The 25409-nt window shown below is 47.7% G+C and overlaps 1 long non-coding RNA gene across 7 annotated transcripts in view; it reads right to left on the bottom strand.

Annotated features, from left to right (window-relative positions):
* Positions 1-306: 306 nt before the first annotated feature.
* Positions 307-25409, bottom strand: part of LOC103567818 (uncharacterized) — a 225307-nt gene continuing 200204 nt past the window's right edge. For 3 of the 7 annotated variants that reach the window (XR_011543203.1, XR_011543201.1, XR_011543198.1), the window contains 4 exons: positions 21664-21849; positions 5961-6290; positions 3051-3211; positions 1218-2973 (listed from right to left, as the gene is read on the bottom strand). This is a non-coding gene — a long non-coding RNA (uncharacterized lncRNA). Of the gene's footprint in view, positions 2974-3050; positions 3212-5960; positions 6291-21663; positions 21850-25409 lie in introns of all 7 variants that reach the window. The other 4 variants (XR_011543199.1, XR_011543202.1, XR_548785.2 and 1 more) reach the window with 4 other exon arrangements.

Genomic DNA, 25409 nt, shown 5'->3' with positions numbered 1-25409 from the left:
TTTGGTGGTCTCTTAGGATGCCTCATCAATTCACGACATGATCTATCCGCAGGTGACAAGGTTCATAAATGCCAGATGAAACATTCACAAGCGAGTCTGGTTTTACCTTTTGTTTTTGTTTTTTTTACTGAATACTTGGCTAATTTGGAATCACCATATTAATAGATGGAAACCCAGAGAAGGTTAGTGACTTGTCTAAGAACACACAGCTAGAACTAGACAAACCTGATGGTCGAACTCAGGAGTCCATAATCTCTCTCCCCAACACCCGATTGCCTTGCTTAGGACAAAAAGACCACACAAAGCAAAGGAAAAAATATAAACATTTTAATTGGATAAGAAAAGAATAAGAGAGAAGTGTGAGATCCAGAGGCAGTGCATTCCTGGCCAATCACAGACTCTTTGTGACATGAACACAGTGAAGGGCTCTGGGCTGAATCTCTATTTTAAAATTTTAAAATTTATCTTAATTAAAATAGAATAAAAATATAATTAAAATACATATTTTTTTAATTAAAGATTGGCATCTGAGCTAACAACTGTTGCCAATCTATTTTTTTCCCTGCTTTTTTTTTCTCCCCAAATCCCCCCAGTACATAGTTGTCTATTTTAGTTGTGGGTCCTTCTAGTTGTGGCATGTGGGATGCTGCCTCAACATGGCCTAATGAGCAGTGCCATGTCCGCGCCCAGGATCCAAACCCTGGGCCACCAAAGCAGAGCACATGAACTTAACCATTCGGCGACGGGGCCGGCCCGTAAAAAGTATTTTTAACGTGCCCCTTTCCCATCCCGCCACATAGCGGAGAGAGAGTTAATATATTCTGTTTATCCGTTCTGGTGGCACTGTGTCAGCCCTATTATTCAGGGTCTAACAGTTGAAAGAGGCTCACTGAGTCCATTGGGCAGATGAGAAAAATAAGGTCCAGGGATAGGAAATGACCTGCCCGAGGAAATCTAACATCCCTCGCTCTCCAGACCTGTGGTATTCCCAGTGCAGAGTGCACCTACTTCCCTAGCTTCTGCAGAGAAGGGAATTCAGGTCCCTCTGGCAACCCTCATTTCATTTCTCATGATTCTGTCTACTGGTTTAGCAAAATCCCCAGGGCAATTGGCTGATTCTGATGAAATGTACTGTAGCTACCAAAAGATAGCAGTGGACAGGGTTAGTTTGTCAACATATACAGGAGAAGGGATCCTGAACTATAATGAGCATGAAAACAGATAAGGAATTTATTTATTTGGTCCACATAAAAGGTATTATAGCCACACAACGTAATAAAACTATGTAGCATTTACAAAGAATAAGGTAGCTGACATGGATAGCACTTGATATATTGCTGAGTAGGAAAAGGCAAGTTGCAGAATAATCTCTTTATCACAGGTCTACAAAAACAGTACTCTGTGTGTGTGTATGTGCGTGTACATAAATGCATTAGAGAGGTCTGTGAGGATGTGCTCCAAAGGGATAACCTAAGCAGAGATGATGGGGAAACAAGGATTATGGGCAGTGATCAAAAAAGGACTTCAGGCGCCGGCCCTGGGGCCAAGTCGTTAAGGTCGTGTGCTCTGCTTCGGCGGCCCAGGGTTTCACTGATTCGCATCCTGAGTACAGACATGGCGCCGCTCATCAGGCCACAGTGAGGTGGTGTCCCATACGCCACAACTAGAAGGACCCACCACTAAAATACACAACTATGTATTGGGGGGATTTGGGGAGAAAAAACAGGAAAAAAGAAAAAGGAAGATTGGCAACAGTTGTTAGCTCAGGTGCCAATCTTTAAAAAAAAAGAAAACTGGAAAAAAAAAAAAGGACTTTAACCTTATTTGGAAGCTGTTTTTTCCCCCCAAGGTGAAAACATTCATTTACTATTTATGTAATAAATGATTGATTTTTTTTTAAAAAAGGAGAAAAATAGAAATAGGATTCTATTCATTCATCTATCTAGTCTATCTATTCATCCAACTATTTGAGCATCTATTATGGGCCAGGAAGGAAATAAGATGAAAAACACAGCCCCTGGCCACAAGAAGCTCCGTTCTAACGGGTGAGCAGGAAGATCTGACTGCTTGGTATGCGTAACGAGGAATGTCGCGAGGAATGTCGCGAGTGCTCTGGTGACAGAAGCAAACAGCACAGAATGGGAACAGAAAGTGATTTCCACGTTTCAGGGGAGATCCAGAGGCCAAAACAGAGTGCCTGGTAAATTCTGCCAAGGCCTGCCACCTTGAAACAAAATGACCATGATGACAGTTTGCAAACGGACAAAGCTTTGCTAATCTTAAAGGAATTCCAATGTCTTTGACTTCAGTTAGAGCTCACGAAGGAATAGGACAGTACAAAGGACAGTTTGGAGGTCCCCCAAATTTAACCCCCACAGAAGGAGATGGTTTAGTTGCTTTTTAAAGGCACTGACTCTTCGGCTGTTTTTATCAGTACATACGGTTTACTCTGCTAGGCTAGAAATGGCCTCTGCCAAAATTGCTGTTTTGACTTGGATTTCCAAAAATAACTCACGAGAAGCCTGCAGTGTGAGAGGAAGACGGTCGCTCACAGCTCCAAGGAGGAAAGAAGACAGCATTTGATTCGAATTACTTAAGAGCTGAAATGGAGTGCCAGCATCTCCTTGGAGCAACTGCTATATAATTAGCCATCCTAATGGAATCTTTTCAAAACCAAGGCAGTTCAATAAGGTCATTTAATTGAAAATAAGATTTCCAGACCAACTATTCTGTCAAAGCCACATTAAATGACGACAGCTCAGCAGTGACCGATCCCTGGTAAAACGTATTCTGTGCCACGGGAGAGAAGGTGGGAAGGAGGGAGGTGTTCTGCTATTTGGGGAACATGGTGACGGCCTAGGCTCCTTTTTCCAGCTGCGTGTGTCTTCTTGTCACCGGGCAAAAGCACTCAATTCTCTCTGGGCCAGTGTTACTGCTGGGCCTATCCCCTCCGGCCAGTTATTTTCCAGTCTCCTGAAAAGAAGCAGCAAGGATTAAAATCTCGCAGATAACATGGGGGAGAGAAGAGAAAATGACGCTCGCCATCCAACCTGCTCACGATGAGACATGAGATGTCCCGGTCCAGACATGGGCTTGTGAAAGACTCGGCGACTGGAAATGACCTTCACTGCTTGGACATTCCTGTTTGTCACTTATTAGCTGTGTGACCTCTGCTGAGTTATTTCACATCTCTGAGCAGTAGTTTCCTCACCTTAAAAAAAAAAAAAGGATTATATTCCCACACCTCACTGGACGATTAGGAAGATGAAATGTGACAATGTATGTTAAACTGCGAACCTGTGACAGAGCCGGAGTACGTGCCATCTGGCCCTCTAGATGGTGTCGGGTACTACGTGTGGTGCGAGCAGCGGTGGGAGGGACTAGATGCTTCCTTGCTGCTCAAAATGGGTCAGTCAGTGCGAGGACTGCAGCATCAGCATCATCTGGGGGCTCATCATTCATGCAGAATCTCAGCCCCACACAGATGAATTGAATGAGAATCTGCATTTAAAAAGGACTCCTAGGGATCTGTGCTTGGCTCAAATTTGAGGAACGATGGCCTCGGCCATCTCTCAGGGGTGTCATTCTGCACCAGGTGACCTGAGTCAAGGGAAAGTGGTCTTAAAGCTTCCCTTTAATGGGGAGAAGTGGGTTCCCCGGCAGGCTGTCTGTGATGTGAGCAATTTCTGGAGACTGCCCTGCATTGCCGTCCAGCCTTCCTGCTTCCTGCCTTCAGGGGGGAGATCAAGGTGAGCCCAGGACCTCCTGAAAGCAAGGGATTCTCCACCAACGGGGCTGGACCGCTCCAGTGTCCACCGCCACTTCATCACAGATGTCTCCATGTCATCACACATGCCCGGGAATAGGCCCTGGGCACAGAGAGGACAATGGCAGCAGCTGGCGAAGAGCCAATGGGAAGGGAGGCCTCGTAACTCGGGAGAAATGGGAAAGTACATTACGGCCTGAATCACGGAGCTCGGGTGCTATGAAACACGAGCTCACAGAATAAAGAAGGAAACCTTGTACACACACACGGACTTTCTCGGACATGTGCAGGCAGACCATCTCTAGAATGACAGGCAGGACACTTCTGACAGTGACTGCCTCCCAGAAGGGACGCCTGTTGGCTGGGGAACCGGAAATGGGGTCACATATCTCACTTTTGCTGCGCATCTTTCTGGATCTTTAGAATTTTCAAGAGTGAATGTGTTCCTTGGAAGGAAGGAAGGAGGGAGGGAGGAAGGGAGGGAAAGGAAGAGAGAGAGGGCCATTTAAATTAAAAAAATAAAAGATAGTTGAATTGCTTGTTATGCAGGGTTAAGTTTAAAAGTCCTCCTAGGAAATTCCGGGCATGAAGTCATCTTTTTTGCTTAAAGCCACACCACTTAGCCTGTGACCTTTCGTTCAGACTGAGCCCTTCGTCCCTCACACCCAAGAGGCCCATGTCTGAAAATGCTCAGGTGGAAAATTCAGCGAGGGAATGTCTTGCGTGGCAGAGCGCGACCTTGTCTATCTGCCGCCAAACCAACAGACATGGTAGATACCCCAGTCTCGAAAAATCCCGGTGGCTCCTCATTCCAGTTCATTTAGCCTAGTTAGGCAAGGGAAAAATCTCTTCCAGAAGATTCTGAAGGCTTGGTTTCCAGAGCCTTCCGGTGACTAACGCGGAGCTGGGGTCACAACACTTACGCTTTGTGTGAGTGTGTGTAAGTAGGAACGGAGATAAGAAACAAATGATAAGGTAACATGTACAATCCTAATTCTGCAACAAGCGGCACTGACGATGCTCAGTTTATAAGGCACTTCCTAAGTGCTCACCGGGAGGAAATACAATAGAAACCCGATTTGAAAGATGAGAAGCCTGAGGTTTAGTGGTGGAATAAGGAATTAAGTGCTGTCCCAGGGCACACCCTTCCTTTCCCACCCCAGCGGCCCAGTTCCCCCAGCCACCTTGCAGAAATGATCACACACCTCGCAGGTGCTGGACATACTACGCCAGGTCTTCATGGTCACTGGCTGGAGACCATGTCTTTACAAAAAAGTATCACTGGGTCTTTCAGCTGAAAATTTCTCCTACTGATAAGGAGAGTGATGACAGTGTCCCCTTGGTCCCTGAAGCTACTACTGATGGCATCTGGTTGGATGGATACAAGGCAGCTTCCAAGTCCGAAATGCCTGGGTCAAGCTGTGTCCCTGCTACTCACAGCTGTGTCATGTTTGGTTAAGTTGATCTCTCTGAGCCTCTGGTTTCTCCATTTTTAAAAATGGCAACAACAGCTAATATGTATCAAGTGTGAACTATGTGTCTGCTCTGAGCCACTGTCATTCTAAACACTGTTTATTAATGTTTACTAACTCATCCCGTACTACTAACATGCTGTTATTATTCACCATGTACAAATGAGAAAGCCGAGGCACAGAAAAGGGAAGGAACTTGCCCAGGGCCACACAGCTATTAATATCAGAACTGGGATTCTGTAGGTGGGTGGACTGGAGCTTGTCCTTCAAGCGAAACACAGAAATGCTCTCAGAAGGCTGTCAGGAGGGTTTCATACGAGATCAAAAGAATAAAATGCTTTCTGGGCCACCTGGCACAGAGTAAGTGCTCGATAAATTATACCTATTAGGTGTCATTTAGAAATTAATTTCTTTGGCTAGGCAGAAACACAAGGGTTCCTAGGGTATTCGTGTGGCTGATGAGGGGAACGTGCTGCTGCCACCATGCTGTTCCCTGACAGCCGGCACTCTGCCTTGGAATGGTGGCGCAGGCAGAAGCTTTGGCACTCTGGCCCTTGAATCTCCACGTCAACCTCTCCCCTGGGGAGCCCGCCCGGAAACCTGAAGTGAGGCAGTTGGGTGGGAACAGCTCTGATGTCCACCTAGCAAGAAGAATGAGAGATTCCAAAAGGGGTTGGACAGATCTAATCCCCAAGGCGATGGCCATGTGCTGGTTGACTCACCGTTTCAGAAACTCTCTACAAATGGGTAGTCACACAGATTCGGGGGGAAGATCTCTTGTATAGAAGAGGAAGCATGTGCTCAAAAAAAATTGGCAAAATCAGGGGCCGGCCCCATGGTGCAGCGGTTAAGTGCACACGTTCCACTTCGGCGGTCCGGGGTTTGCTGGTTCGGATCCTGGGTGTGGACATGGCACCGCTTGACAGGCCATGCTGTGGTAGGCGTCCCACATAGAAAGTAGAGGAAGATGGGCATGGATGTTAGCTCAGGGCCAGTCTTTCTCAGCAAAAAGGGGAGGATTGGTAGCAGATGTTAGCTCAGGGCTAATCTTCCTAAAAAAAACAAAAAACAAAAAAAGAAATTGGCAAAATCAGAGATCTGGTGTGGAAGTGTCTATGGGTGGCTGAGTAACCCACGCTCCGCTGCCCTCTTCATCCTTATTCAGATATTCCCAGTTCCACCAGGTCCTGGGCAGACAGCACTGTGCTCAGAAAAGGTACACGGAGCCCAGAGCAATCCTGTTCTCTTGGTCAGGGCTGGCCTGGGGAGGACATCTAGCCCAGTCTGGCCAATGAGACATAAGGGGAAGGAAGTCTACTGGGGATTTTGGGGGAAATTTTCTTCCCTAATAGAAGATAGAGAATTGCAGTAAACACCTCCTTTTCCTGCCTGACATTCTTTCTGCTTAAAATGCTGTTTTGATAAGGTGATGTCTGTAGCAAAAAGAGCATCACTGCGATGCTAATCCAGCACCCTGATGTGCTTGAGCTATCAAATGCATCCTTTCTGATACACCTGCTGATACCAGGTGCTGGGGAGGACGTGGGGAGACAGGAACCCTGAGCGCTGTCAGTGGAAGCACAAACTGTAGTCATTCTGGAAAACAATCTGGCACAGCTTGTGAAATTAAGTGTGCATGTGCACAATGACTCATCCACCCCAGCCCTGTGTCCGTACCAGGGAAACTCTCCCACAGTCCACACGGTACAGGTGCGAGGGGTTCATGGCTGGGCATCCGTAGTGTCCAAAAGCAGGGGACAAGAGAGGTGAAGGGCACGGCCTTTGCCCAGAGAAGGGGCCATGCAGCCTCTCATCTGGGCTAAACAAAGCAACATGAAAGGATCTAAAAAAGATAGTACTTAGTAAAAAGAAAACCAGAAGGGGATCTGGAACAGAATCCCTGTGTCTAAATTAAAAACAGAGACTCATTCAGAACAGTACAGTAGGTACACATGCAGGGCATACAGCAAACACACCACAGTGGGTGCCTGAGAGGAGCGAAGGGGCTGGGCACGAGGGAGAAGAGGAAAAGAAGCAAAAGGGGTTCTTGCAGAGACCTATGATAATGTGTCTCAAATGGAGGGGGCTTTCATAACAGAATTCAAAAGGAAAAAACACAACCACATTTCGAGTCAGAAAACCCAGGGATAAATGTTCCCATGAGTCTTCCTGGCTTCCCATGAGTTACTGCCTGGCAAGTAACTTAACCAAGCCTCAGTTTGCCCTTCGTGGAACTTCATATCTTTTAAAGCAGATACGAAGGGCGGCCCTGCAGAGTTGCTGTGTGAGCATCCAAAGGGATGTGTGCAGATGGCCTGAGTGTGAATACAACAGAGGCTTCCTCCATGTCAACTAAGGATTCAGCCTTCTTGTCTGTCAAATGGGCATTATTACATGACCCATCTGGCACCATTATGATGAGGTTTCAATGAGACATGACAGGGGAAGGACGAAAAGCACAATGATGACTATTTGGGGGAAGGAGGCACGTCCCTCACGGAGCTGAGCTTGTATGAGACACTGTGCTGGGGGCTTAGCAGCTCATCTCGCTGGGTGAGGCATACAGGTCCTCATACCTGGCTGCAGCACCCCCTCCTTCACCCTGGAGCGCCTATGACATCCTGGGACATGTCTGAGAGCAGGCTCCCCGCAACACCAGTCCCAGGGGTACACGAGGCCCTACCAACCCACATATATATTCCTTTTTCTTTTCTTCTCTGGTAATGAATCATTTTTTTAACTGTATAAGGAAGGTTACCAAAAAGAGAAGAGATTAGAAGACAGAAGAGAAGAAGAGAAGAAGAAATTATCATACTCCTATGACCCCAAGTAAGCAAAATCTTCATATTTCCAACAAAGAGCTGATCTCTCTCTATAACCTTCCATAATCCCAGGAAGGACATAATGCTGTATGCGATCGCCACATCACAGATTGTCACTGCTCTCCTTAAGGTGGCCACCGCTTCTCCATCATGATCCCTCAGGTGTCCGGGAAAGATTCAGTGTTGTCGAAGTACCATGTGTCCCTGGGCACCATTTTGCTTCAACTTGTGCCCCTAAATACACCTGGCTTCAAAAAACCCCTTCCTGCCCACCACTATCTTCTCTTCTCCTGGAACGAGTCTTTGAAATACATTCCCCAAATAGGGGTACAAGCTCCAAGTGATGCTTTGATAACTCCTGACAAATAAGTTTTCCAAAAGACTAGTGTCGACGAAAATAATTCATAACCAATCTATAAATGAAAATTTGGGAGAGTTTATTCTGAGCTAAAATCTGAGGACCATGGCCTGGGGCCTTTCTTCCCGAATAAGAAAGTGCACCAAAGAAGTGAGGTATACAGAGTGGTTATATACCCCCAAGCAGGACGTTTCACATAGGATTGAAATGTCCCTCCCACAATAGTCACAAGATTGCCCTGTTGGCACAGCGCTCGATGGACGCAGCAGGTAGTGGTCTGCTATCTCGGCAGGCGCAGCAGGAGGCAAGTCTATTGTCTTGACCTGGGTGGCCACAGGTGAGCGCAGCAATCAGTTCCTAGCCTAAGGAAAGATGCTTAATCCTTAAGGAAATGCCAATGTTGGGAGGGGGAGGGAAGTTGCACCTTTATCTCAAGGGCCTTTGTTCTTGCCATAGGGAATGTCTAAGCGCATATACAATGCATGCTCCATGGCCAAGGTCAGGCCCTTTTGGAAAGACAAGGTCAGGCCGAATTAGGTTTACACCAAATGGCTTCCTCATATACTCCAATATATCCTATTACTTGCCATTTTTATTTGTCACTAGTTTATGCTGCCACCAGCAATGGAGGCATGTGCCAGCCTCCCCACAAACTCTTAGAATAAACTCCAAAACCTGTTATTCTAATTTTTGGTAACTTACTGGGAGTGGAATGCCATGGTCACAGTGTTTGGTGAGCATCATTTTGACTCCCAGGGAAGGTGGACTTCTCCCAACTTCCCTGATGCTATACGTTCCCCCTATGAGATCCGTCCATTCATGGGCACTCACACCTTTTTAAAGAGGTTTTCTGCATATAAAGAGATCTCTTTCAAGAGGCAGCCATGAGGAGTGGAGTGGCGGATGGGACAATGAGAAAGTGGGGGGGGGGGGTGGAGGGGGAGTGGCAGCCTAAGGCCTCCAGAAAAGAAGGAAAAACAGAGGAATAACAAATGGGAATGTTTGCATGAAAAACTGCATTAAAAAATCCCACATCCATTGAGAAGGCATCTCTATAAAATATACGCACACACCGGAGGAATGGAGAGACAGGGGATATGCAGGAGGGGAAGCTCGAGCTACGGCTCTGTACTTGGGTGGATTACAGCTCTGGGATTCAGGCATTCTTTAGAATAATACTTACCTCCCCGGCCATTCCTGCTCACCCCTGGTCAAGCTCTCGAGCCCCCCAGGCCTTAATGCAGGCTGTGAACTCCGCTGAGCATGCCTCTGTCTCTCCGTTAGGCTAATTCCCACACTTCCTTCTCGGCTCCACTTAAACATCAGTTCCCCTGGGAAGCACCCTCTGCTTCCTAGAGCAGATTTGCTGCCTGGCTCATCCAGCCTGCACATCCTGCGCTTCTCCTATTCCAGAGTTTACAGCAGCAGTGGTTTGAGCTGGGCTGCTTCAACAGTTACCTTTGGATTCAAAGCATAACGTTTCAGGGAGTGGGCATAAACGCTTGGACTGTGCTAGCCATGGAAGGCAGGTCTGGCCTGGGAGAAGGGAGAGCTGGGATGACTGGACAATGAAAGAGAGGGAGAGGGCCTTTGCTTTGGTTTTCCCCTTCGATTCCCTAGCCCTGTACCACCAATCCAACTAATGCTTTAAAACCTTATTTCTCAGGGGCCTGTTATCACTAAGACACTGCAGTGAAGAATTGCAACACCGAGGCCATTCCTTGATTATGGAACCTAGTTAGGGAGTCAAGACTCCAACATGAGGAATGTTAGATAAGCACGCAGGAATGAAGTCGAAGATAACAGAGCAAGACAAAGACTGATCGTGTGTGGGCCCTGCGTGGTCTGGGTGCAGGAGGGCAGGTCATGGTGGGTAGGCCACGGTGGGCTGCGGAGAGAAGTCCTCTGAGAGTCCGATTTGAAGGATGGCCATGGGATGGGGTGGTGCGGGGGAGCATCCAAGAGGGAGGCCCGTGATCTAGGCCTGGAGCCGGGAAGGGGTCTGCATGCTCAGTGGCCAAAAAGGAGCCCCTTGAGGCCAGAATAGAAAGAAAACATCTGCAAGTCCTGGGAGGGTATGTTAGGGCCAGAATTTTGAGGACCTTGAAAGCCAGGCAGGGGCGTCCATGCTGGGAAAAAGAGGATGAAGACCTCAGAAAGTAATGCAGCAGATAAGAGAAGTTCATGGGGAGATCAGCCTGGGGGCAGCCCTCAGAATGGACTAGAGAAAGAACTCAATAAACTCTTTCAAAAGTTATAGCAGTCGGCAGAAGAGAGGGAGACCTCTGGAGGGTCTCTCACTAGCATTTCAATGAGACGGCCAGAAACGTCCCTTCTGCTCACTCCGTGTTCGCCAGAACTAGTCACAGCAGGCAAGGGAGGGCAATTCTAATCTCCAGAAGGCAGAGTCAGAAAAGATGAAAGCCCTAGGTGCATCACTTTTCAAGGCACATGGAATTTACCGTTCATTCCTTCCAGTAGCGAGAATTTATTCTGAAATGTTTAAAAACATATACTGAGTACCAAACACCTTAAAATATTACCAATGCCTCTGGCTCTTTCAACAACCCTGTGAGGTAAGGATCCTTATTCCCACTCTCCCAATGAGAAATTTGGGGCACAAAGAGGTTGAGGCACCCAGACAGTAAGGAATGGGCCTGACTCCAGAGCCTGCGCTCTCCTCCCACTGTCACAGGGACTTCTTTACGTCAGGAGAGGAAGGCAGCAGAGGACATAAGGCACAGTGGTTAAGCAGGAGGGTTCTGGAGGCAAGCTGCCTGGTTGTGTGTCCTGGTTTCATAATCCTGAGGCTTGTGATGGTGAGCAAGTTACTTACCTTCTGTGCCTCAGTTTCCTCATCTGTAAACTGGCAGGATACTAACCTCTTCGTGATGCTGGCACAACTAAGGGAGATAATGCACATAAAGCACTTCAAGTCGTTCCTAGCACAGAATCAAGCAATGCCAGCTAGGAAATTAACATGAGCATCCGACTATAAGGACACTGGAGCTCAGAGAGGCCACAAGTTTCTAAACCCAGAGACTATCTACTCTCCAATGCGTCACTCAGCCTCCTTGGTTAGGTGGCCTGCTGATGCTGCCGCTGTCTGTGTGCAGGGAGAAAGGCCACCCAGCACTGGAGTCAGTGGACCCTGCCACAGGGCATGCCCTGCACCCGGCCACTCTCCTTTCTCATGATCTTCTTTTATTTTTCTCCTTGTACTTGGAACTACCTGAAAAGTCTTAATTGCATACGGATCTGCCATCTTGCTTATTACCTGTCTCCCTGACTAGAATCTAAGCTTCATATCTGCCTGTTCAGAGTGCCAGGCACATAGTAGGGTGCTCAGCAGATATTTGCTGGATGAATGGATGAATGAATAAATGTAAGTTCCCTGAGGGCAGAGGCTACCTTGGGTTTATTCCCTGCTACCCTCACTGTGCACAATGCCTGGCACACAGTTGGTGCTCAATGGGTGCTGAGAAGTGAGCCAGCTTTTCATGCTTCAGCTTCAAGTGAGTGACTCAGCCTTTCTCCCTCTGCAGGGGATGAAGCTGAAGACTGGCCTTGTAGGATACAATGCCTGAGACCCCCACTGCCTTCCTCCCCTCTCCTCAGGGCTTGACACTGGGTGACACACTGGCCTGAGGACACGGGTCCCACAGGGGAGAAAAGCCACAGTGAAAGAGAGATGCGGAACTGCCGACAGGGACGCAACAAGTCGGTGCACACTGGGCACAGGCACACAAGTTGTAAAAACTGCGCCCTAGTCTGGCCTCTTTAGGAACTTGCTGTGTGACCTTGGGTGAGTCATTCTCTCTCTAGGCCTCGGTTTTCCTTACAGTAAAACCTGGGCATTAAAGAAGAACATTTCTAAGGGTGCTTCCGGATCGAAAATCATCTAGGGCTTTATTTCTCAGAGCATGGTCCATGGGGTGAGTGCTTTTTCAAGGCTTTTGGAGGCCTGACATACAGCATGTCAAATATAGCAAACTTATCCAGATCCTACATGAAAAGTAATTCCCATGTAACGGCAGAAGTTGAGCTGCACTCGACAAACTGATGTAAAGTTATATACAGAGGTATCATTATTTCAATTTTGCACCTTTCTTTTCCTATTTTGAAACTAAAAATCGTATGTCAGTTCTCAGATTTGTTTGTGGGCCCTCAAAATACTGACAGGTCTCAGGCGTGCTGATGGTGCCTTCCCGGTCAAATGGACATATTTGAGATGTTTGGTGAAAATGCCATTTCTCAGGCCCCGTCTCAGAGCCGCTGAATTAGAAAATCTGACGGAGGAGCCCAGGAATCTGCATTTTAGCAAGTTTCCCAGGTGATCATTTGCAAACTGACGTTTGAAAACCACTGCCCTAAAAAGAAGCTGCGAAAAGGGGCTGGGGGAGGCACTGCTGCGGGCCGGAGGAGGGTGACAAAGGTGACGAGGGAGGGGGAGGCGAAACAGAGAGGACAGCACGTGGCTCCTGTTTTGCATGTGTGCAAATCACTTCTGCCATGTGCGCCCTGCATGTTCCACCAGAGTAAACATAGTTTGCAAACCCTGACTCACCCTCTGCTGGGGCCCTCCCCACACCCCGGCCTGGGGCTGCACTTACTACCGTGATTTGCAGGAAGAGAACCTTTCCATCATTTTGGGCACACGGCTTGAAGCCCGAAGCCACCACTGCCAGGGACGGTACCACAGGAAGGAATATAAATAGCACCGTCACCCAGGTGTTCGCTGCAATTCATTCTACCTTTGCCTCGTGATCGATTCCAGCGCCAGCAGTGAGCGGTCTTAACTCATCCACAGGAGAGGTGTTGTTTCATGTTGAGCCACACACACAAAAGTGTTACACACATGCTTGTGTGTGACACACACACACACACCCCCAACATTATGTGCAGGTGTATTTAAGCTTCTGCAAAGATTAGAGATACCGCCCAGCTGTTAGAAGTCATCTCGATTATAAAGCTGAGTGTTGGTTTCCAAGGTACCAGGCTAAAAGGAGGTTAGAAAAGAAGGAGCGATCTGATACAAAGGGCCAAGCACTGTGCTGGGGTTTTCCCATGTAGGTTTCACATCAATCCATCCGGAAGAGTATTATCAGTTCCATCCTTCTGATGAGGAAACCAAGCCACAGACAAGATCTGTGATTTGCCCTAGAACCTACAAGATCCAACCCTGACCTGCAGACTTCCAAAGCTCATGTTCAATGCCTTATGCAATGCTGCCTTGAAGTTCATAAGCTGTAAACACAGCGGGGAGGGGAGAGTCTGCGCTAGAGAGAGGGGAGCCAGAGGAAAGTGATCAATTCAATCAATGGGAGAACCAAAAAATTCCTTAACAAGCAATTTAATTCACAAGCAATAAATGGTCAGTGGAAAAAATAAATCACAGAGAAGGAATAAGAAAAGACAACACACATGTAATAACATCCTTCTAAAAATGATGGTGTTGTTTATACTTGTAGGCTTTTTTCTATCCAAAGATACTTTTTTCTAGCCTACCAATAAAACGATACAATTTTATAAAAAATTTTATAGTACTGATTTTGTGTGTGCATGTGTGTATGAGGAAGATTGGCCTTGAGCTAACATCTGCTGCCAACCTTCCTCTTTTTGCTTGAGGAAGATTGTTGCTGAGCTAACATCTGTGCCAATCTTCCTCTATTTTATGTGGGATGCTACCACAACGTGGCTTGATGAGCGGTGCTAGGTTCGCGCCTAGGATCTGAACCAAGCAAACTGCAGCAAACCCCAGGCCGCAGAAGCTGAGAGCACGAACTTAACCACTACGCCACTGGGCGGGCCCCAATATTGACTTTTTTTTTAGGTAATTAGTGATGCTTGCCCAAACCTAATCTTCTGTGAACTTATGCCAATTCATAAATTTCTCGGCAGATTCCAAGGGGGAAGAGATTAAACCCTTAACTTCTGTTTTGTTTGTTTCCCGTCGTCTGTTCATCAGCCACTAGGATGGGCTAAAGAATGTTCTATCTTAATGCCATGTTCTGGTGGATGATTTGGCCTTGAAAAATATGCCAAAAGAAAAAGAAAGGAATTGGGTTGGTTTCTTCTTCCCCATAGATGAAAATGGAGAATAGGTTTTGTAGCAATTGAGAAAATGACCGCCCCCTCGACAAAAAAAGCATCTTAATGCTGATGGGAAATGCAGCTCTACTGTGCCAAAGGGTCTGGAACAGGACTTCCCACTGCCCCTCCCCGACCGGCAGGACCAGCCCTTCTAGTGCCATCCCCTAGTTGGGAGAGTGAAAAATAACCTTCTTTCCTCCCTCCTGGTGTTAATGAGGCTCCCTATTGAGAAGCAGTTAATCACATCAATTAAGAGCCTTTTTTTCACACTTGGCCTTGCCTGCCAGGCACAGGCCCTCTGTCCAGGAGAAGGTGGGTAAGATAAGTCATGTCATGAGATAATTTATATTTTTTTATTTTTCCCCCTCCACCTATGTTTTTTTCACTTGTACTTTTTTTTTTTTAATTTTAGGCATAATTAACACACAGTGAAATGTCCAGATCTTAAATGAGCTGTTTGGTGAGTTTGACTAATGCAGATCCCAGACACACTAAACCACCAAGACACAAAACGTCTCCCTCACCCAGAAAGTGCCCCGCACCTTTCCCAGTCGTCTCTGCACTCCTCCCAGGGGCAACCACTGTGCTGACGTCTAGCGCCATTGATTAATTCTGTGTGCTCTAAAAATTCATATAAATGGAATCTGTTATGTTTAAAGATGAGCAGGAGTGATGAGCAAGCACAGGCAGCTCTAAGTGGGAATGAAAACCAGTGTAGGGACCTGGGAAAACAGTCTGGCAGTTTCTCAAAAGGGTACACATAGAGTAACAATAGTACCCAGAAATTCCATTCCTAGGTGTATATACTCAAGAAAAATGAAAACATACTGCACTATGTTATAAGCCAATATGACCTCAATAAAACAATTAACAGAACAAGAAAAATGAAAACTTAGATCCACACAAAACTTTGTACACAAGCATTCAGAGCAGCGTTATTCATAATAACCAAAAGATGGAAACAACCCGATGTCCACCAACTGATGAATGAGCAAATAAAATTCATCATATCCATACAATGGAACATTATTCAGGCACAGAAATGACTGAAATATAGATACATGACACACAGTGGACGAACCTTGAAAACATCACGCTAAGTGAAAGAAATCAGTCATGAAAGACCACATATTGTATGATTCCATTTACATGAAATGTGCATAGCAACAGAAAGTAGATTATAGGTTGCTTAAGACTGGGGGTGCAAGGGGAATTGGGAGATGCCAACTAAAGCACACAGACTTTCTTTCTGAGGTGGTGAAAACGTTCTAAGATTGGTAAATTGTATCGTGTGTGAATTGTATCTCAACAAAACTGTTTAAAGAAAGAAACATTCAGAATCAACAGAAGTAAAGACAATTGTGATGCAAAGAGAAGACAGCAGTATTCTTTCAGTGGAATTTTAACTGAAGAGGCGTGTGGCATTGTGGCCGAAGAACGCCCAGCCACCCTGGAAGGATAATTGGCGTCCTCCTAGGTCCCCTTCCCATGAGAAGTTCCTGGGTTTGCTGCTTTCCCAGAAGTCCCTGACCTGTCTCGAAGTCTAAACTCTGAAGAGCCAGGAGCTAGTCACCAGATGCAGTCATTCATTCCACAAACATTTAGGGTAGAAAAACCCACAAGTGACTCTGGTCTCGTGGATATATCTCGATGCTTTCAAGTGCCTGCAATTTTAAGGACGTATCAAAGGCCTCTGTGTGTTGGGTTCTGTGTTTAGCTTGTGATGCTAGGAGACTGGAGGGGTAGAAAGAACCTGTTACAAGAGAAAGGCCAAGAACTCTGAGGTCCAGCGGACCTGGTTCTAAGTCCTGATTCTACCACTCACGAATGCATGACTTCACCTTTCTGCCTCATATCCCTCACCTGCGAAGACCAAGAACCTCACCCTATGGTGGAACCACTGGGAGCCCCAGCCCTAGAAACCAAACCCCAGCTCTACCACTTACAAGCTGTGTGTGACTTGAGGCAATTTCTTAACCTGTCTGTACCTCACTTGCCCGCGTGTACAAGGGGATGGTGACAGTCCCCGCCTGCACTACGCAGGATTAGATGAGCTCACACATGTAACCCAAGGGTCCTCAAACTCTTCCTGGAAAGGGCCAGATAGTTAATATTTTGGTGTGGTGGATCAGAAGAGCTCTGTCGCAGCTACTCATCTCCGCCATCATAGTGTAACAGAAACCATGGACAATATATAAAAGAAAGGGCATGCTGTGCTCCAACAAAACTTTATTTATGGACACTGAAATCCCATTTCATGTAATTTTCATGTATCATGAAATATGATTCTTCTTTTGAGTTCTTTTCCAACCATTTAGGAACGTGAAAACCATTCCTAGCTGTACAAAAACAGGCAGTGGGCGTGATATGGCCCTTGAGCCGCACTTTGCAGATCTCTGATGCAAACCACTTATTTTATTTTATTTTTTCTTTTTTGAGGAAGATTAGCCCTGAGCTAACATCTGCTGCCAATCCTCCTCTTTTTGCTGAGGAAGACTGGCCCTGAGCTAACATCCATGCCCATCTTCCTCTTCTTCACATGTGGGACGCCTACCACAGCATGGCTTGACAAGCGGTGCCATGTCCGTACCCGGGATCCGAACCGGCGAACCCCGGGCCACTGAAGCAGAACATGCACACTTAACTGCTGGGCCACAGGGCCGGCTCCTGATGCAAACCACTTAGAACAGTGCCCGGAATGTAGTAAGCACTCACAACCTACCCACGAACCACACTGCAGCCAGCAATAGTTAAGGATTTACCATACGTTAAGCTGTGTGCTGTGCTCTTCACGCACCATGTCTCATTTAAACATCCCCATCATTGTGCGAGGCAGGCAACATAATAACTCCCAATACTCAGATGAGAAAGAGAAGACCTGGGTGAGCAAAGGGGCAGAACCATGGTAAATCCAGGTCTTTCTGACTTCAGCCTGTGCTTCTGACCATTATGAAATACCATGCTGGCTGCCAGGACACAACAGGGAACCAGACCCATGCAGGCTCAGCTCCAAACACCACAAATCACGATTTAATTGATTCGAGACGTGTGTTACAGAAACTACGGGCTGGAAGGGGAAACAATAGGAGCATTACACAGCGCACGGTGAGGGAGGGCCTCTGAAGAAGGGCCATGTAGGCCAAGAACAGCCATGCATCTGGTGCTGTGTCACGGGCCAAAGAGAAGAGGCTGGAAAAGGCACATTTACCTCAGTTCCTGCTGCAGAGGGCACAGGGCCATGGTGGTCTCAGATACGGTGGTGGAAGGAGAAACTGTTCCAAACTTCCCGAAGGGGAACGTGGCAACCTAAATAGCCTAAACAGCCCTTGCTTCAGCCATTCTACCTCATGGGAATATATCCCAATAAAATAGGAAAATATAGTCACAAAGATTTAATCCGAGAACAGTCACTGAAGCATTGTTTATTATGGTGCAAAAGTTGACTCGTAACTGTCTGTCCCAGACATTAAGAAAAACTGGAGGGGCTCTGCCACTTATGTCTGAACAATGGTGAATCTGGGTGTCTGAGCAATCAAATGGCGAGGGAAGTGTGCACACTGACCTGGGAAGGAATTAATCATGTGTTTACTAAAATAGCCACGTACAAACTAATGTGTATACTAGCATACTATGATGAGTGTGTATATATATATGTGTGTGTGTGTATGTGTCAGTTCTTTTAATGAGTCACCGCTGAGTGGTAACAGAAGTGTTTCTAGCTTCTTCCTTTTATTTGTCTGGATTTGCAGATTTTTCTGGAAGAGGTACTTAGTGCTTTGTAATAAGAAATGAAGTACAACTGGTGCCCAGGCAGGAGTTCAATACGCCCAAAGTGGTTTGACGGGTAAAGTGGAGTTGCTATTTATTCATTTATCCAATGCATCCTTACAAAGCACCCATCGCAAGCGAGGGATTGGGTTAGTCACTGAAGAACACAGGCAGATGAGGCAGAGAGAGCTCCTCGTTTCGTGGGGAAGCCGGTCAGGTAAACACATCAACGCACTGAGTGGTCAGATGTTCCGCAATACTCGCAGAGGGGAGCGCCAGCTCACCAAGCGGGCAGAGGTCTCTTCCTATAATTTGAATGTAGCCTCGACTGCGCTTCACGCTCTCTCAGTAAGAAACTATTAAACAGAAGGACTCCTGGTGGCTGTGATAAGACTAGCACCTGGACCCGATGATTCCACCACGTGAGCCTTTGTTTTCCTCATCTGCAAGGCGGGTATTCTCCCCAGGAAGCTGTGAGGACCCACGAAGGTTTGGAAAGTGCTCTGCAATGGCAAGGCCCTGCACACACAAATGGGGCAATTTAATGCCAAGATCGGAACCCCTTTCTACAAGGCCTGACAACCTAGAAGGTAAATCATGATGCATGCCAAAGCGTGGGGAAGAAAACGTGTTTACAACGGAAAGACTGAACAGAGAAAGGCAGGGAGCAGCGCCATTCCCCGCAACCGCGCCCGGCTGGGCTCACGTCTTATTATGTGCCTTCCAACGCGGCCAGAGCCTGGGCAGCTCGACTTTCCAGAATACATCTGTAACCCCAAGGACAGTCTGGACATTTTAAATTGGAAACAATTTCTCTGCAAGATCTTATTCACATATGTTAAAAAGAAGTATTTAGGACCTATGGCCTTGAAAAGAAATCTTACATATCTCACCTCTGGTACAGGAAAGAGAAAGGGTTTTCCAGGTAGGTAGACAAGGGCGTGAATGCTGGCTCCGTGCCCTTTTATAAATTATTCATTATCTCTTAGCTTCAGGATAATAATATCTTTCCTGCAGGGTAATAATTAGAGCAATATATGTATATAGCATAGATGCTCAATAAACGGCCGTTGTTTTTTAATTAGTGGGAAGACACAGAGTAGTAACAAAGCAATGGGTCACATCGCCCAAAAGCTGTAACTTGGGGGAAGTCAGCTCATTACGGAAAGGAGGGAGGCCCAGGGTGGTTGGGCCACCTGGAGCTAAACCTGGCCTCAGCTCAGCCTGGAAAGGTGAGGCAAGGACAGCACATCTTTCTCGGTGATGTGGGAAAGCGAAATCAGACTGAAAATCCAAATAGGAATATGCGCTTTGCGCCCCTTTGAGACCCTGGCTGTGCGTGAGAAGAATGCATTAGGTTTTTCTGGGAGGAGAAAGGAAACCGTGTTAACTGGAGAGTGAAGATGGCACTGCTGGAGGCAGCACGGGTGGCTGGGAGAGCAGCCAGGAGCAGAAGCAGCATGGTGTCGGTCTCCAGCAAAATCACCCAGAGCAGTTGGTTAAAAGTTCAGATTCCAGGTCTACTTCTTGGTTTCAGCAGGCCTGGGGTGGGACCCAAGAATAATCCCTATTTTACCAGGACCCACTGATAGTTCTGATACTTCCCAAGGGCCGGCTTGGGAGCCGCTCCTGTGGTAGAGGAGGTATCAGGCGCTGGCCTCCGAAGGCCTCAGTTCAAGACCCAGCTGCGCGCCAGCACTTGGGTCCAACTTTAAAATTCTCTGGAAGACACTGGGACCAAGTCCAGGACAAGGCAGGCTGCAACTTCTCTGCAGGCTGCAAACTTATATATAAACAGGGAAATAGCCTTATGAGCTATGTCTTAAATTTCATATATATATATTTAAACATATATGTGTATATATACCCACAATATATATACACATGAATTCACATATACACATACATGTATACACACAAACACAGACAGACTTAGGTATATACACATGTATCTATATATGCACTTATGTTCACATATACACATGCAGGCATATGTGCCCACATATATATATATTTCAATTAATCTTCATGCACAGTCTATTCTAGCACTAATATTATCCCCATTTTCCTGATGAAGAACCTGAGGCATGGAAAGAATGAGAAACTTGCTTCACACAGCTAGTTAGTGGCAAAGGCAGGATTTGGAACAAGACAGGCTGGCTCCAGAGTTCCTGTCTGTACTCACCACATTATAACAGATAACCCAAGAGGCTAAACAGAGTAGAGACTGAGAGTCATAAACTTCAAAAGCAACCGCACCCTGGGATACACTGTGTCCAGTGCTGTTTCCTCCAAGAATGTCTCCCATTTCTGTGCATGCGTGTTGTTTCTCTCACTGAGAGACAGCATCGACTTCTCCTGCCCTTGAATCCGGGCTGGCCTGTGACTGCTTGGCCAATAGGATGCGATGGAAGTGATGCTGTGCTAGTTCTGTGCCCAGCCAGGGGTAGGCCAGGCAGCTTTCATTTTAGGCACTTGGGACCCAGCTGCCAGACTGTAAGGAAGGTTGGGCTAGACTACTGATGACAAGACCTCATGGAAAAAGAGAGACCCAGCCACTCCAGTCGCCCCAGCTGAGGCAACAGGTGTGTAAATGAAGCCACCTTGGCCATGCAGCCTCAGCAGAGCTCCCCATGAATGCGGCCACATGCTGACTCCAAATGACTCCAAGCAGAGCTGAAGAACCACCCAGCAGGACTCAACCACCCTACAAGACTATGAGAAAAGCAACCTGTCCTTGTTTTAAGCCACTAAGTTTTGGGGTGGTTTGTTGTACAGCAAATAGATAACTGATTCATGCACCCACGTGGCTTGCAGACAAGTATGCAGCTTCCAGTAACCAACATTACTTGTTGGGAGCACCATGTCAGGCAGTGTATTAAGCGCTTTACATTTTCTGTCCCATTCAGTCTTTATTGCCACCCATGAAGCAGGTATTAATATTATTTCCATTTTACCGACAGAGAAACTGAAGCCCAGTACACATGCACACACACATAGACCATTGCCTAAAGCTGACACATAAACGTAACCATCACACTGCATTTCCCCCACTCTGTGCCATGTAGCCCTGCAAACCTGGACCCAACACCCCCAGCCCACAGTGACGATTTACCATCATGGATCACACAATTAGCAAAATAAATGAGACCTGCCATCAGAGCCTGTCCAGTTAAACCAATGGGTGCATAAAGGATGTGACAAGAAGCTACCAGCCACACTGAAGCCATTGAGGAATAAGTCTAGAGCATGAGGTCAACCAGAATGGCTGAAGGGGACCATCGATGCTTCTGTCAAGAGGGGACAGGAACAAAGATGGCAGCATGGAACATCTACTGAAAAAGCGGGGAGGAAACCATGGTTGGTTCCAGGACCTGGCTTTACCTCCAACTGGCTGTGTGGCCTTGGACCATGCTTCACCTCTCTGGGCCTCAGTTTCCCTCACATGGTGATGTCCAAAGAACTGTCGAGTTCTTTCCAAGATTCTCTTTAGCTTCATCTTCAGCACAGGTCATCTACTTTTGACTGGGGGAAATGTCCAGTGAACTCCACTTTGCCACTACAAAGAAACTGGGGGACAGAGGGCATCACTCACTTCGTAGAAACTGATGGAACCTCTAAAACCCAGGAAGCCCCAAACCTGGGCTCTTCTCCTATTGGTTAATACCACTCTGTTCCCACACCCGCAGTTCCTCAATTAACACAGATTGGTGAGAGGTTATCACTCTCGCTGGATTTTGTTTCCTTGCTCCCACCAAAGGCAGCTGCTTCCTTCAAATTGGTATCAGTCAGGCCAGGAAGTTTCTTTTTCCCTGCAATCCATTGTATGCGAGAAGATCAGAGGGACCTGTCAAGTGCAAGGACGGAACCAGTTGGGCACATGGAGATACCGACCGGCTGCCCCAGACTGCCCACTCCAGTCCTCCTGGTCGCCCGACAAGTCCCCTGTGCTTGGAGCACTATACTGACAGTGAGGACAAAAGGAGACTCATTATGATAATTAATCAGGAGCATTATCATCATCCTAAAGAACCTCTGGTCTGCTTCAAAGCCAGCTAGCAAACTGACCTCACCCCTTCCTGTTTCATAAATCCACTGCCTCCAGTCCATCTAGGACCAACAGATGTGAAGCAAACATAAATAAATGTATCATTCTAGATCATGCTATGAAGGAAAAGCAGAATGCAGTGGGAGAAAAATAAGGGGACAGCTGAAGGGTAAGAAAGCACTCACCATCAAAAAATGGAGGGAATGAGCATTCCAAACAGAGAAATAACACGTGCAAAGGCCCTGAGGTGGGAGGGAAGGGGATAGCTTTGTATCACTTGGCAGAGGTCAGTGTGGATGAAGAATAATGAGTGAAGAAAGACAGCTGGGTCAATCCACACAAAGTCCAGTAGATACTGGTTTTTATCCCAAGAGCAGAAATGGAAAGGCCTGGGTATGTTTGTGGGGGCAGCACAATTTGATTACCACTTCAGAAAGATCACGCTGGCTGCTGAGTGGAGAAAGGATTGCAGAGAGGCAAGACTGGATCCAGGGAGTGGAATTTGGAAGCTGTTGCTGTAATCTAGGCAGGAGATGAGGGTGACTTGGATAAGAGTGTTGGTGGTGGAGGGAAAATAATGTCCACCGCAGCCCCAGATGCCTGAGGCTCATGAGGAGAGGATCCACAAGTTGGCCGAGATGGTCAGCTGGCTGGTTCTCACCCACTTTCCTGGCCATGGACAAGCTATCATGAGTGTTCAAGGCACCATCATGATCAGCCAGCTTGGAACATTCTAGAACATCTCTCTTGGTGGACTTTACCTAACAAGGCTTTGTGTAGGTCTACACAGAGAGGTGCTGGTGACCTCGGAACTTCACCTGATAAGGTCACTAGTGGCATCTGGAGAGGGAACGCCATCCTCTCTGATCTGAGGGGATGGGGGCATCAATCTGAAGGGAGGCATCTTTTCCTTGGTCATAGAATGCCCCCCAAACCCCTACAACCCACATCAGATTCTGAGCTACCTACGGGTAGGGGCCCACATCTTTCTAGGGCTGCTGTCTGCGCCTGGCACACACAACCGGATGACCTTCTCCCTGGAGGACCAGCTCCGTGAGGACAGTCTCCATCTCACACCTCCTTGTAACTCCCGTGCCAAGCACACACCTAACATATCATGTGCCCTCAATCAAATTTGATTCAATGACAGAACAAATGATGCTCTTCTATTCCCTTGGGGTCAACTTCTCAATCACCAGATCAATGGGTTCTGTGGCCAAGCTGAGAACCATACACCACAGTCCATGCCCTAAAGGAATCCATGTGATGCTGGAAGGTCAGACAGAGGCAGAAAGAGAAGCAGTCCATTCCCGCTGTCCAGACGTGAGGCACTCTGAGCCTTTCAAACAGAGGAAGATGACTTCCAGCAGAAGAACCCAGAGGAAAGGCAAAGGATGGGATGGACCTTAAGCACAGGTGGCATTTGGATAATCAGAAGGGCAGCCAGTTAGAGACAGAAGCCCCCACTCACAGAGGACCTGCCACGAGCCTCGCCCCAGTAGGAGCCTTGAGACTGTGCTTCTCACAAGAACCTGGCGCAGGAGCTAGCCCATGTCACAGTTGAGGACACTGAGGTTCAGAGTGGTGAAGCGACTTGCCCAGGGTCACAGAGCCAGCAGCTGGTGTAGCTAGGCGGGGAACTCAGCCCTGTCTGTGGCTAGAGCCCACGCACCCCTCAGACAACCAAAGGAGAAACGATGAGATCGAAGCATGAAAGTCAATGGAAGACAATGGCAGGTTCAAAAGTGAGACTTGCTTACCAGGACTGACACTCCACAGGAAGGTTCAAAGGTGACCAGCATGGAACCACAGGGCCGGGTCACGATGAGGTGGGCCTTAAATGCCATGCTAAGAGGTCTGAATGACCGACTGCTGGACAGGCACATGGTCAGAGCAGTGCTGTCAGAATTTCGACTTGGCCATCAGAAAGAGAGGTGAGGGAGGGAAAAACTCAACACCCTCAACGTGAAGGCCTGGAGAGGCAGGGGGGATGGAAGGAAACAAGAAGTAGGGCCAACAGGAAGGAAGCAGAGGCAGAACCACTGGCTGGAAGGGGTCCAGGGAGAGGGAGAAACCGCTTCTCCTTCCGTTTCTGATGATAGCAAGATTACTACTTGAGAGCAGGGCTGGACAGGGCAGGACTTCCCAAAAATCAGGAAGGGGAGAGCACTGAGCACGTGTCCCCAGCATCAGGTGGTCAAGTCTGACCTCCTCTGCCCACACTGGGCTTCACGTACAGTGAGCTCTGGCCTCAGACGGGCCCTCGGGGACCCAGCAGTGCACCCGCTCCAGGATCAGTGAGCCCCAGAGGCAAGTGGTGAGAGACGTCAAGAAAAATGGTGTCACCTCCATACCAGAGAGGAAGAAACCGAGGTGCAAAGAGGTTGAACAACTTGCTTGATAGCACGCAGCAAGTGCGTGCCCGAATCAGGATTCCAACGCAGGGGCCTCTGTGTAGACTTTGGCTGTATCAATCAAGAACCCAGCAGGGAGGAAGCAGAAGAATAAATGCCCTGCCCTCACTCCTTCCCTGCCCTCCCATCCTGCCAGTGCCTCCCAAACAGAGCCAGGGGCACAGGAGCCCCATGTGGCATCCATCCTGGTGCACCCACACAGGTCGGCCTCCTGGGCACAGGGCAGGGTGGAAAAGGACAGGGGGACCTGGAAGGGGACGTCGAGGTTACCCAGCACCTCACCATTCCCACAGCCGAGACTCTGGCCTCAGCTGCCTCCGCTCTGCAGAGCCACAGCACAGATGCCCTCCACCTTGGTGCTGTAGCAGGGGGCCACCTGCCTCTCTGTACCAGCGCAAGGCCCCACAGAGGCAAGCGCTCTGCCTCCACCCCATTCTGGTCCAGCATCATGGCACTCCCCGCCTCCCTCCTCAGTTCACACTTCCCTGCCCTGCCCTGCCTCAATCTTATGCAGAAATCTCACAGTGACCTTCTTCTGACAAGACAGGGTATTGAGAGCAGCTGTCTTAAGAGATGAGGGCAGACTGATGCCCACTGCAGTGCAAGCTGCCCACTCCCGGGCCCTGGTCCGCCCCTCTTGCCCTGCCTGCCACCCTTGAACATTGAGG

Source organism: Equus przewalskii, chromosome 8 (assembly GCF_037783145.1).
Source record: "Equus przewalskii isolate Varuska chromosome 8, EquPr2, whole genome shotgun sequence".
Taxonomy (NCBI): domain Eukaryota; kingdom Metazoa; phylum Chordata; class Mammalia; order Perissodactyla; family Equidae; genus Equus; species Equus przewalskii.
Note: the sequence above shows the minus strand (reverse complement) of the source record. Positions and strands in the feature narration are given on the sequence as shown.